Raw genomic sequence first — 13,821 nt, forward strand, 5'->3', positions numbered from 1 at the left:
ACTGAACATTTGTAGTAAATGTCGCGCTATTTTCTCGTTCCGACTAACTTTTGCTTTTCATCCCTATTTACTGTTATTGTGCATCTAACTAATGCTTGTGCTTCCGTTCAGGTCTGTTAAACCACTCGGAATAGTGCAATTTGTTGTCAGTGCACAGGGACTACTTTTCTCTCCGAGTCTTTTAGTTGTATGAAACCTCATTGTGCGTACTTATACAATTTGTTGAGGGCGTTACTGAAGTGATGTGATCGCACAATGAATACCCAATGCATTTTAATTCAGGAATATATGTGTATTTTTATACATACATACACACACACACACATATACATATATATATGTATATATATATATATGGATATATGTATATATGTATGTGTATATATGCACATACATATTCTCTAATAGATAATGTTACTCGTTTAATTATATATTTGTAATGCAATTTTCAGGACGAAGTGGTTTTGTATATGGACGGACGCTGACGTTGAAACCTGTCAGAGCCCGGTGAGGGTTTGCACTTCAGATGTTTTATTAAAGATTTTAACCAGCCCCCTAAAATGAAAGTTAAAACTTTATTCACAATATTCTAAATTCTTTTGGCAGAAAATGGTTTAAATATATATATATATATATATATATATATATATATATTTGCTGATAGTGAAGGCATATTTACTGTTTTAGCTCGTTTAAAATTTTGTATTTCAGAAACATGGATTCTGATTTATTTATGGAGTGTGAGGAGGAGGAGCTGGAACCATGGCAACAGCTAAGTTCAGTGGATGATTCAGGGAGAAATGTTGAAACTGCTGAGGCAAACATACGTATGTAATTTTCATTCATGACCATTTGCATGTTTAGATGGAGAAAACAAACATTTTATATTATTTCTCGATCACTGTGCAATAAAGCCTGTGCTTCTCCATTGCTGTGTCTTCCACTCCTGCTCCAATGGTTGATATAACAGCCGAGCCCAAGACCGTGGTTATCCCAAACCTACCCACTGTTGTAAATACGGCGAGCACTGTTCCACTGCTAACAAATACATGTGAGTATATTTTGTCTTCTTGCAGCTTTACATTTGATCAGTCCTTCTGCCAGTTATCATTGAATCACTTTCTTTTTCAGCGGCTCCTCAAGTTGTTCATACTGCTGATATTCCTCAAACAGTCCAAGGGCAGCAGGTGATCTTGGCACCAGGAGGAGGAGGGCTGGGCACTGTAGCTCTGTCACCGGTTCTTCTGCCTGGCACATCTCCTATTGCCAATGCCACCAGCCATCCGATTTATTTCACCACACAGGTGCTGCCATCCCACCTCATAGGTCCCATCAAATTTCTGGTTATTCATGTGGATCAACGGCAACATTTTGTCTTTCCGTTTGTGTATGATACAGGGTCTTCCAGTCCAGAATATCCATCATGTCCAACCTGGCCAAAACCCAATGGGGTTGGTGTTAAATGTCCAGCAAGGTCAAACTGTTCAGCCTATTACTTTATTTCAAGGTATGCCAGTGTAGACATGGCCCTACTTAAAGGAACAGTTCACTCCAAAATAAAAATTGTCATCATTAGTGGTCGACCGATATGTTTTTTTTTTAATAAGACATTTACTCATAGTGCATGTGAAGCACTTTTACCTTGGGCTGCATCTGAAAACGTAGGCAGCTGAATTGCTAGCTTGCTTCCTAATCAGTAATGGCTTAACTGACAGCTATTTTGAATGAATGGGACTCTTAAGGAAACTGGTCTCTGAACAGTTTGAAAAACACAGTATTTTCATCCTACCTCCGTATACAGCCTCCAGAGGCAGCATTTTCCTGGTTTTGGACGCAGCCTTGAAGTTGCACACACACACTCGTGCGGGTCCAGCGCGAGCCTCATTCACCTGACAGTGTAAATTGCCTGGATCACCTGGTTGGATTGACACCGAGTGACCATTATTATGATCAACTTTTGATCCTGATCCTGAAGTTTTGATTCTGGCTGATAGAATACGCGCTTCAGAGGAAGATATTAGATGAGTGCTCGACGGGAAGTAAATGCTGGATTTTCACGAGGTTCTAGAATTAGATCCATTTAAACGAGTTATTTGCAAATGGTATATAATACAAGTTTTATTGATATTTGCCTTTTATCATTATAAAAGAAAGTTAAAGTGACAGGGAACTGTTGAGGAGTGACCGTTAGAATATGTGCTTTAGTGGTAAATAAATGTGTTCCACAGGATGCTGGATCTGCTGAAGTTGTGTGAGGTTGGGTTATTACATACATTTAAACGAGATATGCGCATATTTGCAGACGGTATATAATATTAGTTTTATTGATATTTGCCTTTTTAGACAAGACAGCTAAAAGTTACAGGGAACTGTTGAGGAGAGAGAGAGGGAGGGAGGGAGGGAGGGAGAATGAAACAGGCGAACACTTTAACATTATGGGCTCATACGCTTCTGTCGTGGCTCTGATATGCGGACTGTTTAAATGACACTGTGTTGCACACCGGTCTGTTATTGTAGTAACACGATGGCACGTAACAAGAAAACGAACAGTGACTGGTTGTTTACACGTCTCAGTCACTTCACATGCAAGCAGGCGATTCTCGGCACCCTCAAGAAACAAATGGGAAAATTTAACGGCCGATGCAATAATTAAAAAAGTCAGAATATCGTCCGATTTATCGGTCTCTGCGATATATAGACCACTAGTCATCAGTACACACTTGTCACCTTTTTTGTAAATGAACGCAAGCGTGAATGTCATGTGTAATCTCCGGGAAAGATTATAAGTGAATACTGGAACAACATAAGAGTGGTTAAATGATGACAATTCTTACTTTTGGGTGAGTTATTCCTTTTAAGGTTGTTGTGAATTGCCATTTACATTGTGGAGGTTTTTTGCTTATTGATTAACAATATAAACTGTTTATCCATCTTTTTTATATTTTAGCACCTGGGACCCAAATTTTTAAACCAGCTGTTGGAGCAACCCAAATTATTACCCAGCCAGCTCAAATAAGGACTGTAGCTCCAGTCGCAAACAGGGTCCAAACGCCCAGCTCCTTCAGCACAGTGCAGATCCCAGCTACTCTCACTATACGTACCACAACAGCAGTCACCCAGCCTAAAGTTAATACCATGGCCTCTACAGCCATTACTCAGCCCTCCCCAACACGAACGACTAAAATCGGTAAGATATGAGAAGAACTCTGTCCTATTGCTACATCTTTGATTTGAAGCAATCAATAAAGTACGAGGGACTATACAATCACGACTAAATAACATTGTTGGATATTAAGTACATTGTGAAATGTCATACAACAGTAACTATAAAGTCACAAATTTTCATTAAAACATTATTTTATTAAGCAAATTCATCCTTCTGATAGAAGATACTGTATAGCCAGTTAACAGGTGTTTTGCGTCATGGCTGTTATTGTAGCATGTATTTTAGCACAACTATAGGCTATCGACCAACTAGCATCCAGGACAGTGTATTGTTTTCATTTCAGAAAAAAATGAATAGATGTCCACACACTTATACTAAAGCACCAGAAAAAAGCGAAACCCTGATGAAGACCTAACTGGTCGAAACATCGTTTTTTTTTTTTTTCTTCTAAACGTTAAAGCTTTAAAGGAATAGTTTACTCAACTTAAAATTCTTATCATTTACTCACCCTCATGCCATTCCAGATGTGTAAGACTTTTTTCTGTGCAATTTTAAGAAGAATATCTCAGCTGTTTAGCGATCCATTCGGTTTTTTGAGAACACACCAAAATATTACTTTTTTTTTCATTATGCATCTTGACATAAGCACTCTCCTTGGCGATCATGATTTCAAGATCGATTACACTTCCTAGCACCATCTTGCATTCTGTGCATGCGTCAAGCACTAGGAAGTGTAATCGAGCTTGAAATCAGGATCGTGCCTAGAGACTGCAATGACAAATTGTAGGCTGCAGTGAAAAAGGAGTTCCATTTTGGTCTGTTCTCACCCAAAATCTATTAGATTGTGTCAGAAGACATTAATTGAACCACTTGGGTCGAATGGATTACTTTTATGCTGCCTTTATGTGCTTTTTGGAGCTTCAACGTTTTGGTCACCATTCGCTTGCATTGTATGGACCTACAGAGCAAGTGATGAGAGAAATTTTATTTTTGGGGGAACTCTTGCTTTAATATCATTGTGCAGACATCTGTTCATTTTTTTCTTTGTTGTTGTATTTTGTCCTGTACCCAACTTGGGTTTTGGATGTGCACATCTTCCTGATATTTTTATTTTATTTTATTTTTTAGAATATATTGTTGTATTTTAGCCATATTTTATTAATTCACACTTACAGTGACAATAAAGCAAGGAAATGGACCCTTGGACATGCAAAACCTGATGAGTCTTGTGAAATCAGTTACCCTTCCTGGTGGGGCTCAAGCACAGACATTTGTTGTCATGAGCAATCAAAAGAACAATGGCCCTTCTGTTGCTTCCTCTGTCATTCCTGTCACACCGCAAAACGTTGTCCAAAGTAAGTAGTTTTTGGTTTTATTTGTACATTGTCTTGATAGTGTATTGATCAATTTCAACCTCTTCTTTTAATTCAATCTCTTTCTATTCAGCGATCCCTGTTACAAATACATCACCATCATCCTATCAAATGTGTCCTCGGTGTGGTGCTCAGTTCAAAATGATAGAGGCTCTACGGAGTCATATGTGTGTAAGTACACACTGCATGAAAATAAAATATGTGTTATGGCCACCCATACACTGGTCAACTTTGGTTTTTTTGAACCAATAAGTATTAAGATTAAACCTGAATTAATGCAAGGTTTATTTAATAATACATTTGCACTAAACTTTAAAACTTGTTCAAAAACAATCATGGTTTAAATTTAAAGATTGATTTGATCCTGGTTTTAATTTTACATTAAACATAGTGAGGGAAAAATTAAGGAAATTATTTAAAGCTCCTAAGCAGCTTTATTGGTGCAACCCATCCTTAGTCTCTTTCTCTGCCCCTTTAGTTCTGCTGCCCAGATCAGGCCCAGATGACAGGCACAAGTGGTACCGCACCTGCTGTGAGCACCCCAGCCACACCACCTAAGAATCTCTCTGTAGTGCCCAAGATTAACACGGAGAGCCAACCTATCAAGACTGGGGAGTCCAAACTTGTCATGCTGGTGGATGACTTCTACTATGGCACTTTTGAGGGGAATAGAGTCTATGTGCCTATGGACAACTCAAAGGAACCCTTATCATTCAAATGTCACTCCTGTAACAAGAAGCTGAAGAATAATATTAGGTCAGTTGTTTGACAGTCAATTCAGGGTTATGATATTGGGAATTATGGGTCGTATCACTGTAGAACTTTTTCCCCTAGATACATATGTATGATTCTTTTTTTTTAGGAGCTTTTGCTGATGCATATTACAAAGCTAAGGTTTATTTTTATATACTAGAATGCAGCAGTTCTGTTCACAACAGTGTTTGTTCTCCTGGCAGATTTATGAACCATATGAGGAACCATGTTGAATTGGAGCAGCAAAATGGGGAGATGGACACACACACATCTTGCCAGCACTGTTTCCGTCGCTTTCCCACACCATTTCGTCTTCAGTGCCACCTGGAGAGCGTTCACACTGCAATTGAGTCATCTAGTAAGAGCTACTTTAATTTCTGAATCAAGACATAAGGGCTCAGGAAAGTTGGACATTCTAGAGATTCAACAACCCACTCACACCAAAACAAAGAAATTGTACAGTAATTATTTAGCCACTGATTAAAGCCAACTAGAAACCATAGAAACCATAACCAGCTTGCAAGACCGGTTATGCACATCAGAGCTTATGCAGAGACAATTACAAAAGCAGGTACACACATTTGCAGTGTGCATGTGTAAATTCAAACATAAAAGGGTTACTGGGGCAGTGTCTGAAGACTAAGGTTTTGTTACAGGTCTTAAACCCTTACTGCACAAGGCGTTTAGAGGCACTTAATGTGTGTCTTCAACACATCATATTCAGATGTTGCATGTCTGTCCTGACCTTTTTCTGGTTTGGCTGCTTGAATGGCAGCTATACGCACATTTCCGTTGGCATTAAATTCTTTGCTCCAGTGACAGTAAACAGCAGGAAGTTAAATTTCTCTTCACTGATTTAGTGGTTGATATGCTTTCTGTGCAGCAAAGTGTAAGATATGCGAGTGGTCCTTTGATAGTGAACCAGTGTTCTTGCAACACATGAAGAGCACCCATAAACCAGGAGAGATGCCATATGTATGCCAGGTAAAGCAATGTGAATGGACCTTCTCAAAGGGATAGTTCACTTTAAAATAAATACATTTTATCATAATTTACTTATTACAAACCTGTATGACTTTCTTCGGTGGAACACAAAAGGAAGAATGTAACTATGACATTTTCAGGTGTGTGAATACCGGTCTTCATTCTACTCTGATGTGTTTAATCACTTTCGGACCTGGCATGAGGATACTCGCCACCTTCTGTGCCAGTACTGTCTGAAGGTCTTCAAACATTCAAGCAGTTTCCAGCAGCACTATGTTCGTCATCAGGTGAGCAAGAATTCACATTTATGGCTCATCTACAGCACATGATTGCAGACATAAATCATCAGTGAAAATCTGTGCCAAAAATATTCAAATCGAGTGTGATGTAAATGTTCTGCCTTTAAAAAAAACCTTGTTTACTTCAACAATAGGGCATTACTCTCAAAAGTAGTGAATTACACTCAATTAGCAGGCTTAAATGCAAAATGTATGTAGTGTATATACAGTATAATAGGGCTGAGAATTGCCACAGACCTCCCGATTCAATATTAAAATGATATTTCCTAGCCGATTTGATATGTATTGCGATTATAAGTATTTGTATTTTATGTTTTGATATAAAAACTACTTAAAGATTTTTTAAAAAAAGAAAAGCAAACTATTTCTCAGAAAGAAATGTCTATTGAAGAACAGTTGTGTCTGAAATTACAATTGTTTCACTCTGTAATATATCATTTTCAGGTAAAAGTTGGGAATGTGCAAAACTACCCATTTAAAACTATCAACTGACCAGTCAGTGCGTTGTCTGAGCTAGGCAACTAGTTAGTGCAAAGGAACCCATGTATAAGGCTGCATTATGTGCATTTGTATTTAAAAAATGAATATATATAATTTTAACTTTTCAAACTAATTTGGTTATTTTAGAATATAACGTATATAACCATAGGCTATTACTATTATCATAATGATAATTTTGCAACATACAAATGGAGGTTAAAGAGTAAACTTGTTCAAGAACCATTCCTGGGGCTGTACATGACACACGACAATTCACCTGTAGTCCCAATGTTGTTACATGTTATTTGCATGTGCATCCTGAGATAGTCTGAGAGCCTATGCAGCATTCTCATAGACAACTCAATTCATACAAACTGCTCCCAGATGATTGGCAGAGGAAAAAAAAAGTGAGAACTCGCCATTTGCGCATGTTCTGTTAGACACGATGACGCTGCAGCACAAATTAACTTCTGAACAAAAAAGTAAATCAGGCACACTAATCGCCGGCATATCTTTAGTCTGTTCTTCAAAATATAATCAGCTGTGTTTTGTTTCCTCAAGCATGCGTCTTTGTCTCTAGCGGCATTTCTTGTCAACAGTGGTGGGTAAATGCAAAATTCCCAGTCACAGCGCATAAATACCCTGGCTGTTAGATTATTGCGGGGGCATGACATGTAGCCTAGTTTATGGCATCCAACAGTTTAATAAGCCTTTTTTACAGCTAAACTATTTATTAAAGCAGTGTCAGACAGAATCTGCAGAATGACTTCTGACAAATACTCTCCACAACACCTCTCAAATAAATGTCTGGATTATGCTTAATAACAGGAACATTGATCACAGTAGAGGATTTTGACGTCCGACAGTGAACAAACGGTGCTTGATGGCTGTAGCAGCGGTGCATTAAAGGACTAAACTTAAAGAATTAAAGAGACAAAACTTCTCAGAGAGAAAACCTGTTATGTGGAACTCTGCACAAATGTAGCTTCCTACATTTATCTATTAGTCATTGTAGCATTAAGATAAACAAACATGTTTTTTGTTTTGTTTTGTTTTTTATTATTATTAAATAATGTTTTTTTCATCAGGGAGATGATTTTAAAATCGTTTGGCTCAAGAATCGCGATTTGTAACAGAATCGATTCTTTTTCCCCAGCCCTACAGTATAATATGTAGTGTTCATATAGCATGCACACATTACATTTAAACACATTCTCTTTTTGTCAGCTACTACTTTATCATATTCTTTTTCAAAAGCTAATATCTTATTGGTTGACAATATGTTCTGGATTTTTTCATGCTTGGGTGAAAGGGTCCATAGGAATGCATTGTTTTCATATCTTGTCACTGCGAAACTTATTGTTTGACATGAGACAAATTAAACAGTTTGATCTTTTGAACTTTTATGTGACAATTTATTTCTACAGAAGTCAACAGTTTACCACTGCAACAAATGCCGTCTTCAGTTCCTTTTCACTAAAGACAAAGTTGAGCATAAAATTAATCACCACAGGACTTTCCGAAAGCCACGTGAATTGGAGGGGCTGCAGCCAGGGACAAAAGTAAAATATCTATACCTTTTAATTTGGTGCACAATCAAATGGCTTCTCTTTTCAGTTTTCTTTTATCTTGACCATTGGCAATGCTTGTTTTGTCAGTCATCCTTGCTCCTCCATTTTTCTAGGTAACCATTAGGGCATATGTTGGTCAGAAAAAGACATCAGGTCACCAATCTTCAAAAGCGTCCCCTCAGAATTCAAAGAGTAGCAATATCAGTTCTCAAACATCAACTGACCAGCAATCACAAAGACCAGGACCTGGGAGGAAACAGGTCAGCAAGATGTTTGACTATTTGGCCAAGTTCCAGGAGCAGAGGTAAGTGCATGCATGCTGTCAACAGATACTCATAAGTTAGTTTGGAATGGAAATCAGAACTTAGAGAAACTCTAAAGTCTGTACTATAAATGACCATTCTTTTTGGGTTTTCTTCCCCATCGTCAGGGCACTGCTGGGCAGACAGAAGTGTTTGGAGTGCACATTTGACATTCCAGACTTTGCAAATCACTACCCCACTTATGTTCACTGCTCGCTCTGCCTTTACAGCACGTGCTGTTCTCGTGCTTATGCAAACCACATGATCAAGTGAGTCAAGACAAATATGTTATCTTGCATCCTTTGCTATCCTTTGCTTCTAGTGACATGAAATCAGAGAACTCTGCGCTTAAAGGGGTAGTTCAACCCAAAAATTAAAATTGTCATTGTTTACGTGCCCTTGTGTTGTTCCATACTTGTATGACTTTCTTCTGTGGTACACAAAAGGAGATGTCTGGTAGAATTTTAGGGACAGACAGTCTTGTCACCATTCACTTTCTTCTTTTTTTTTTAACCCCCATATAATGAAATTGAATGGTGACTGAGGATATCCATCCCTAATTTTCTACCTTACATCTGCTTTTGTGTTCCACAGAAGAAAGTTATATGGAAATGACATGTGTGAGTAAATGATGACAGATTTTTTTATTTTTGGGTGAACTATCTATTTGAAAGATCCATCTGTGAAAGATAAAAACAGTGCAAGAATACAATACATAAGACACATTACTCTGTGTAAATTCCATCTAAAATGTGACAAGATTCTGATTGAAATTCAATTATTTATTTCAGCAATCATGTTCCTGGAAGAGTCCCGAAAGCTTCTAAAAAGGGACCCCCAAGGTAATACATTATTGGTTCGATTTTAATTTCCTTGTTCGCAAACTGAAACTCTGATCTAATGGCTGCTTAAACTTTTGGTCTTTCGAAGCGGTTTGAAGCTGAGCTGTGCAGATTGCGACTACTCAACTGCTCTTGGAAATTTGATGGCCAAACACCTTGTCAAGTTCCCTAGTCACTCCCACTGTATCTTCACTCGTAGAGGTGGGTGTTCTTTGAGCCGCTAGAACATTATGGCATGCCTGTGTCTCTTAAACTCTCTAAAAGTTTCCCTGCATGCTTGATTTTCTCTCTCTACTTTCTTACTCCTGTAGTTAGAGTGCATCCATCAGTATTGTAGGTGTCATCATAATGATTTGGTTGCGTGATGATAGTGCTAATACAGTATAGCTACAATGCAACAACAATAATTTGGAAACAAATTAATACTACAATCATGTACATTGCTACTTGTATCTTGTCAGTACATCTAATGGCCATAGATTACCTGTACTGGCCAACAAGGTCCAAAATTAACACTCTTCAAGTGCCAAATACAAGTGGCAACTGGCTTTTGTGAGTAAATAAAACAACCTTAATGGCCAATTGGCTTACATAGTACATGGTTTAAATAACTTTTTTATTATTATTGTAATGAGGACATAAAACAAGTGGTGACATATTAGCTTTAAGCCATCAAAACCTACATTTGAGGAGCAAAATCGTGATGTGTCTTGACGGGACAGGTGGCAGTTCAACAGAGACTGGCTAGTACTGCAGGTGACGATGACCTGTGCAAGAGGAAATAATTGTCATAAGATCAAATATCATGACTGGTAATATTTCTTATGTCAGTAAGAAATATTTATGGATGGTAAAAAAAAATTATTTTTTGTTTTGGAGTCGGGATCCTGCTTAATGTTGTTGCTTATTGTGTGAATGGACACCTACAGTAAAGAAGGATCTATCCTATCTAAACAATAATTTTCCATTTAATGTTAGCTAAACCCAAACAATACAGATATGCCTGCAACATTTGCAAAGTGGCCAGTCTTAAGGAACTGTAATAGCCCGCCGTATGTGTTAAACCAAAATCACAGGTCTGGCATATGAGCTCAAGCTGTCCATTTGATAAAATGGGCAAACTTGGGTGTGACTTCACTGGATTTACTGGCAAGCCTTTTTTTTTTTTTTTTGAGAGCACTCTGGAAAATAAACAGAATCAGTATGTACACAAAACCCACTGCACAACACCTGAAAGGAGAATGTCAGAAGGAGTACACAAAAAGCCTAAAATGGATTAATTTAGAAACATGACAAATGAATAACAACAAGGACTTTCCATCTGGGAATTATCTGCTGCTTCTGAGCTGCTTATTGTTTCCTTTTTTCTTTTTTTTTTAAAAAAAAGCTTACTGTCCTATCAGAACCAATTATACATTGAGCATGGTGTTGTAAAATGGAATATTGGTGATGGTAAAGACTCCAAGGACAAGACTAACTCTGTGTTCCTATAATCCCTCCCCTCCCCTACAGAGTGTTTGGAGACAGATATTGAATTCTGCCAGGTTGTGGAGGAGGAGGTGGAGGGCCCACGAGGGGAGGAGGCTAGTGTTGGGACAAAGCCTGACTGGTTGTCCATGGAGCACTGGAGTGTGCCCAGAGATGAGGAAACTGTGCCAGAATTCATGGAGAGTTGTGGCCCACAGCATTTACTGCCCAAGACTAGTGATGTCCTCGACTACTTCCAGCTTCTTTTCCCTGACATCATCCTTGATCAAATCGTTTATGAGACCAATGCCTATGCCACTCATCGCTGCTCTTTGGGGCAGGGGGACTTTACCTGGTACCCTCTGACTAAAGAGGAAGTCAAAGGCTTCTTTGGTCTCTGTATCATCATGGGCCTTCAAGGCCTGGCGGAGCCAGAGACATACTGGTCCTGGGACCATCACCAAGGTGCCTCTGGTTCTAGAACATCAGAGCTGTTCTACAGGACCATGTCTGTTACACGCTTCAAGCAGATCAGCACACATATCAGAATGAGCAGTATGCTGGTAGAGAACGACAACCAAAGTGTTGACAAGATGCTCTTTTTTCAGCCCATGCTGAGTGTCCTGCAGGCAAGCATGCAAGAGGGGTACAAGCCAAACATGTGTCTGACAATTGATCAAGCTTTTCTACCAAGCCACGACAAAGGAATTGCTAGGGAGAAGAGTAAAAATTCCCATCCAAGGATATGGCTGCTCTGCGACTCCAAGTCGGGCTTCTGCCATAAAGTGCTAATCTTGACGCAACTGGATAAAAACAAGGACTTGGGAAAAGCTGTTGTTCCGCAGCTTGTGGAGGGCCTTCAAGGTAAACATCACCATATCTTCTTGTCCAGCTCACTAGCATCTGTGCCACTCATGCAAGAGCTGTATGAAGCTGGTATATACTGCTCAAGCTCAGTCCTGCCCAACAGTCCTATTCTACCCACTGAGTTTTGGGATGAGCCTCCCCTAGACAATCCAGGGGATTTCCAACAGTATGGATACTCCCCACTTATTGCCACCAGATGGAAAGATACCAAGCAGCTGGTATGTCTCTCCACAAATGCTGAGGCAGGGCAGCCAGACACAGTGTGGAGGAGATCCACTGTTAAGCCAGGCGAACTTTGCTCAATTGAAAGGCCCCTGACCTTCAAGTTGCTCCAGGACAACATGCGTGGGGTTGACATCTGTAATCAGTTGCTAACCTGCAACCAACTTGGTGGGCTCGTTCTTGACACCAATTGGCGGCGTCTCTTCTGGTTTCTGGTCAACTTGAGCATCATCAACTCTTTCATCATCCTACGAGAGACCCGCAAAGACAACCCACCTGCATGGTTTCCAAGTGGTCACTTCTCGCAGGCCGTCTACCGGAAGCGCCTGGGTTACCAGCTGGCCAAGTGTGCTGAAAGATATGCCCGTCAGAACCAAACCCATGATAGCATACTTCAGCAACGGTCTATAAAAAAAGAAGATGTGGAAACGCAAGAAGGGATCAGACATCGACTAGCCAAAATTACACGTAGTACAAGGAGATGTAAAGTTTGCAATCTGAAAAATGAACGCCATGAGAGTGTATATGGCTGTTCGGTGTGCCTTGTCAATCTGTGCAAACGTTTTTGCTGCTTCTGGGACTTCCATGGTTTCTCACCAAATTTCCAAGGTTATACAATTCAGATACTAACACATTAATGCTCAGTGTGTTTCTCAATGACTTTCCATGCAAGAATTTACAGTTTGCAAACAGCTTTTTAATTTACATGCCACGATTAAGAGTGATAATGAGTGAGTGGTTATAGTACATATTTTTTAGGAAGTATACAGCAAATGCTTTTTTTAAATTTATTTTTTATTTTTTTTATACATAGATAATGAAAAACCATCTAGATTATACACATTGTTTGCATTCATTTTCTTAGTTTATTACAGTCTGTTAAACCCCTTTTTCTTTTTTTCCCTTTTTTTTTTTTTTCTTTTTTTTTTATATACATATATATACAGGTAATGCTAAAGTTGGATTCATCGCCCCTAAGAAGTATGTATCTTTGCAACCAAAGTTGATTTCTGACTTGTTTGATTCTAAATTGTAACCTGGAATATATAATATATATATATATATATATATATATATATACACACACACACACACACACACTCTATATGGCCAAAAGCTTGTGGACACCATATGTGCTTGATGAACATTTGATTTCAAAACCTTAGGCATCAATTTCCCCCTTTGCTGTAATAACAGCTTCCACTCTTTTGGGAAGGCTTTCCACTATGTAGTAACATAGCTGCAGGGATTTGCTCTCATTCAGACACAAGGCTATCAGTGAGGTCAGGAACTGATGTTGGTCAATGGGGCCTGACTTACAGTTGCTGTTCCAGTTCACCCCAAAATTGATCAGTGGGGTTCAGGTCTGGGCTTTGTGCAAGCCAGTCAATTTCTTTCACGCCAGACACAGTAAACCATTTCTTTATGGACCTCACTTTGTTCACAGGGGCATTGTCATGCTGGAACAGAAAAGAGCTATCCCCAAACAGTTGCC

This window comes from Myxocyprinus asiaticus, chromosome 15, assembly GCF_019703515.2.
Source record: "Myxocyprinus asiaticus isolate MX2 ecotype Aquarium Trade chromosome 15, UBuf_Myxa_2, whole genome shotgun sequence".
In the NCBI taxonomy this organism is placed as follows: Eukaryota; Metazoa; Chordata; class Actinopteri; order Cypriniformes; family Catostomidae; genus Myxocyprinus; species Myxocyprinus asiaticus.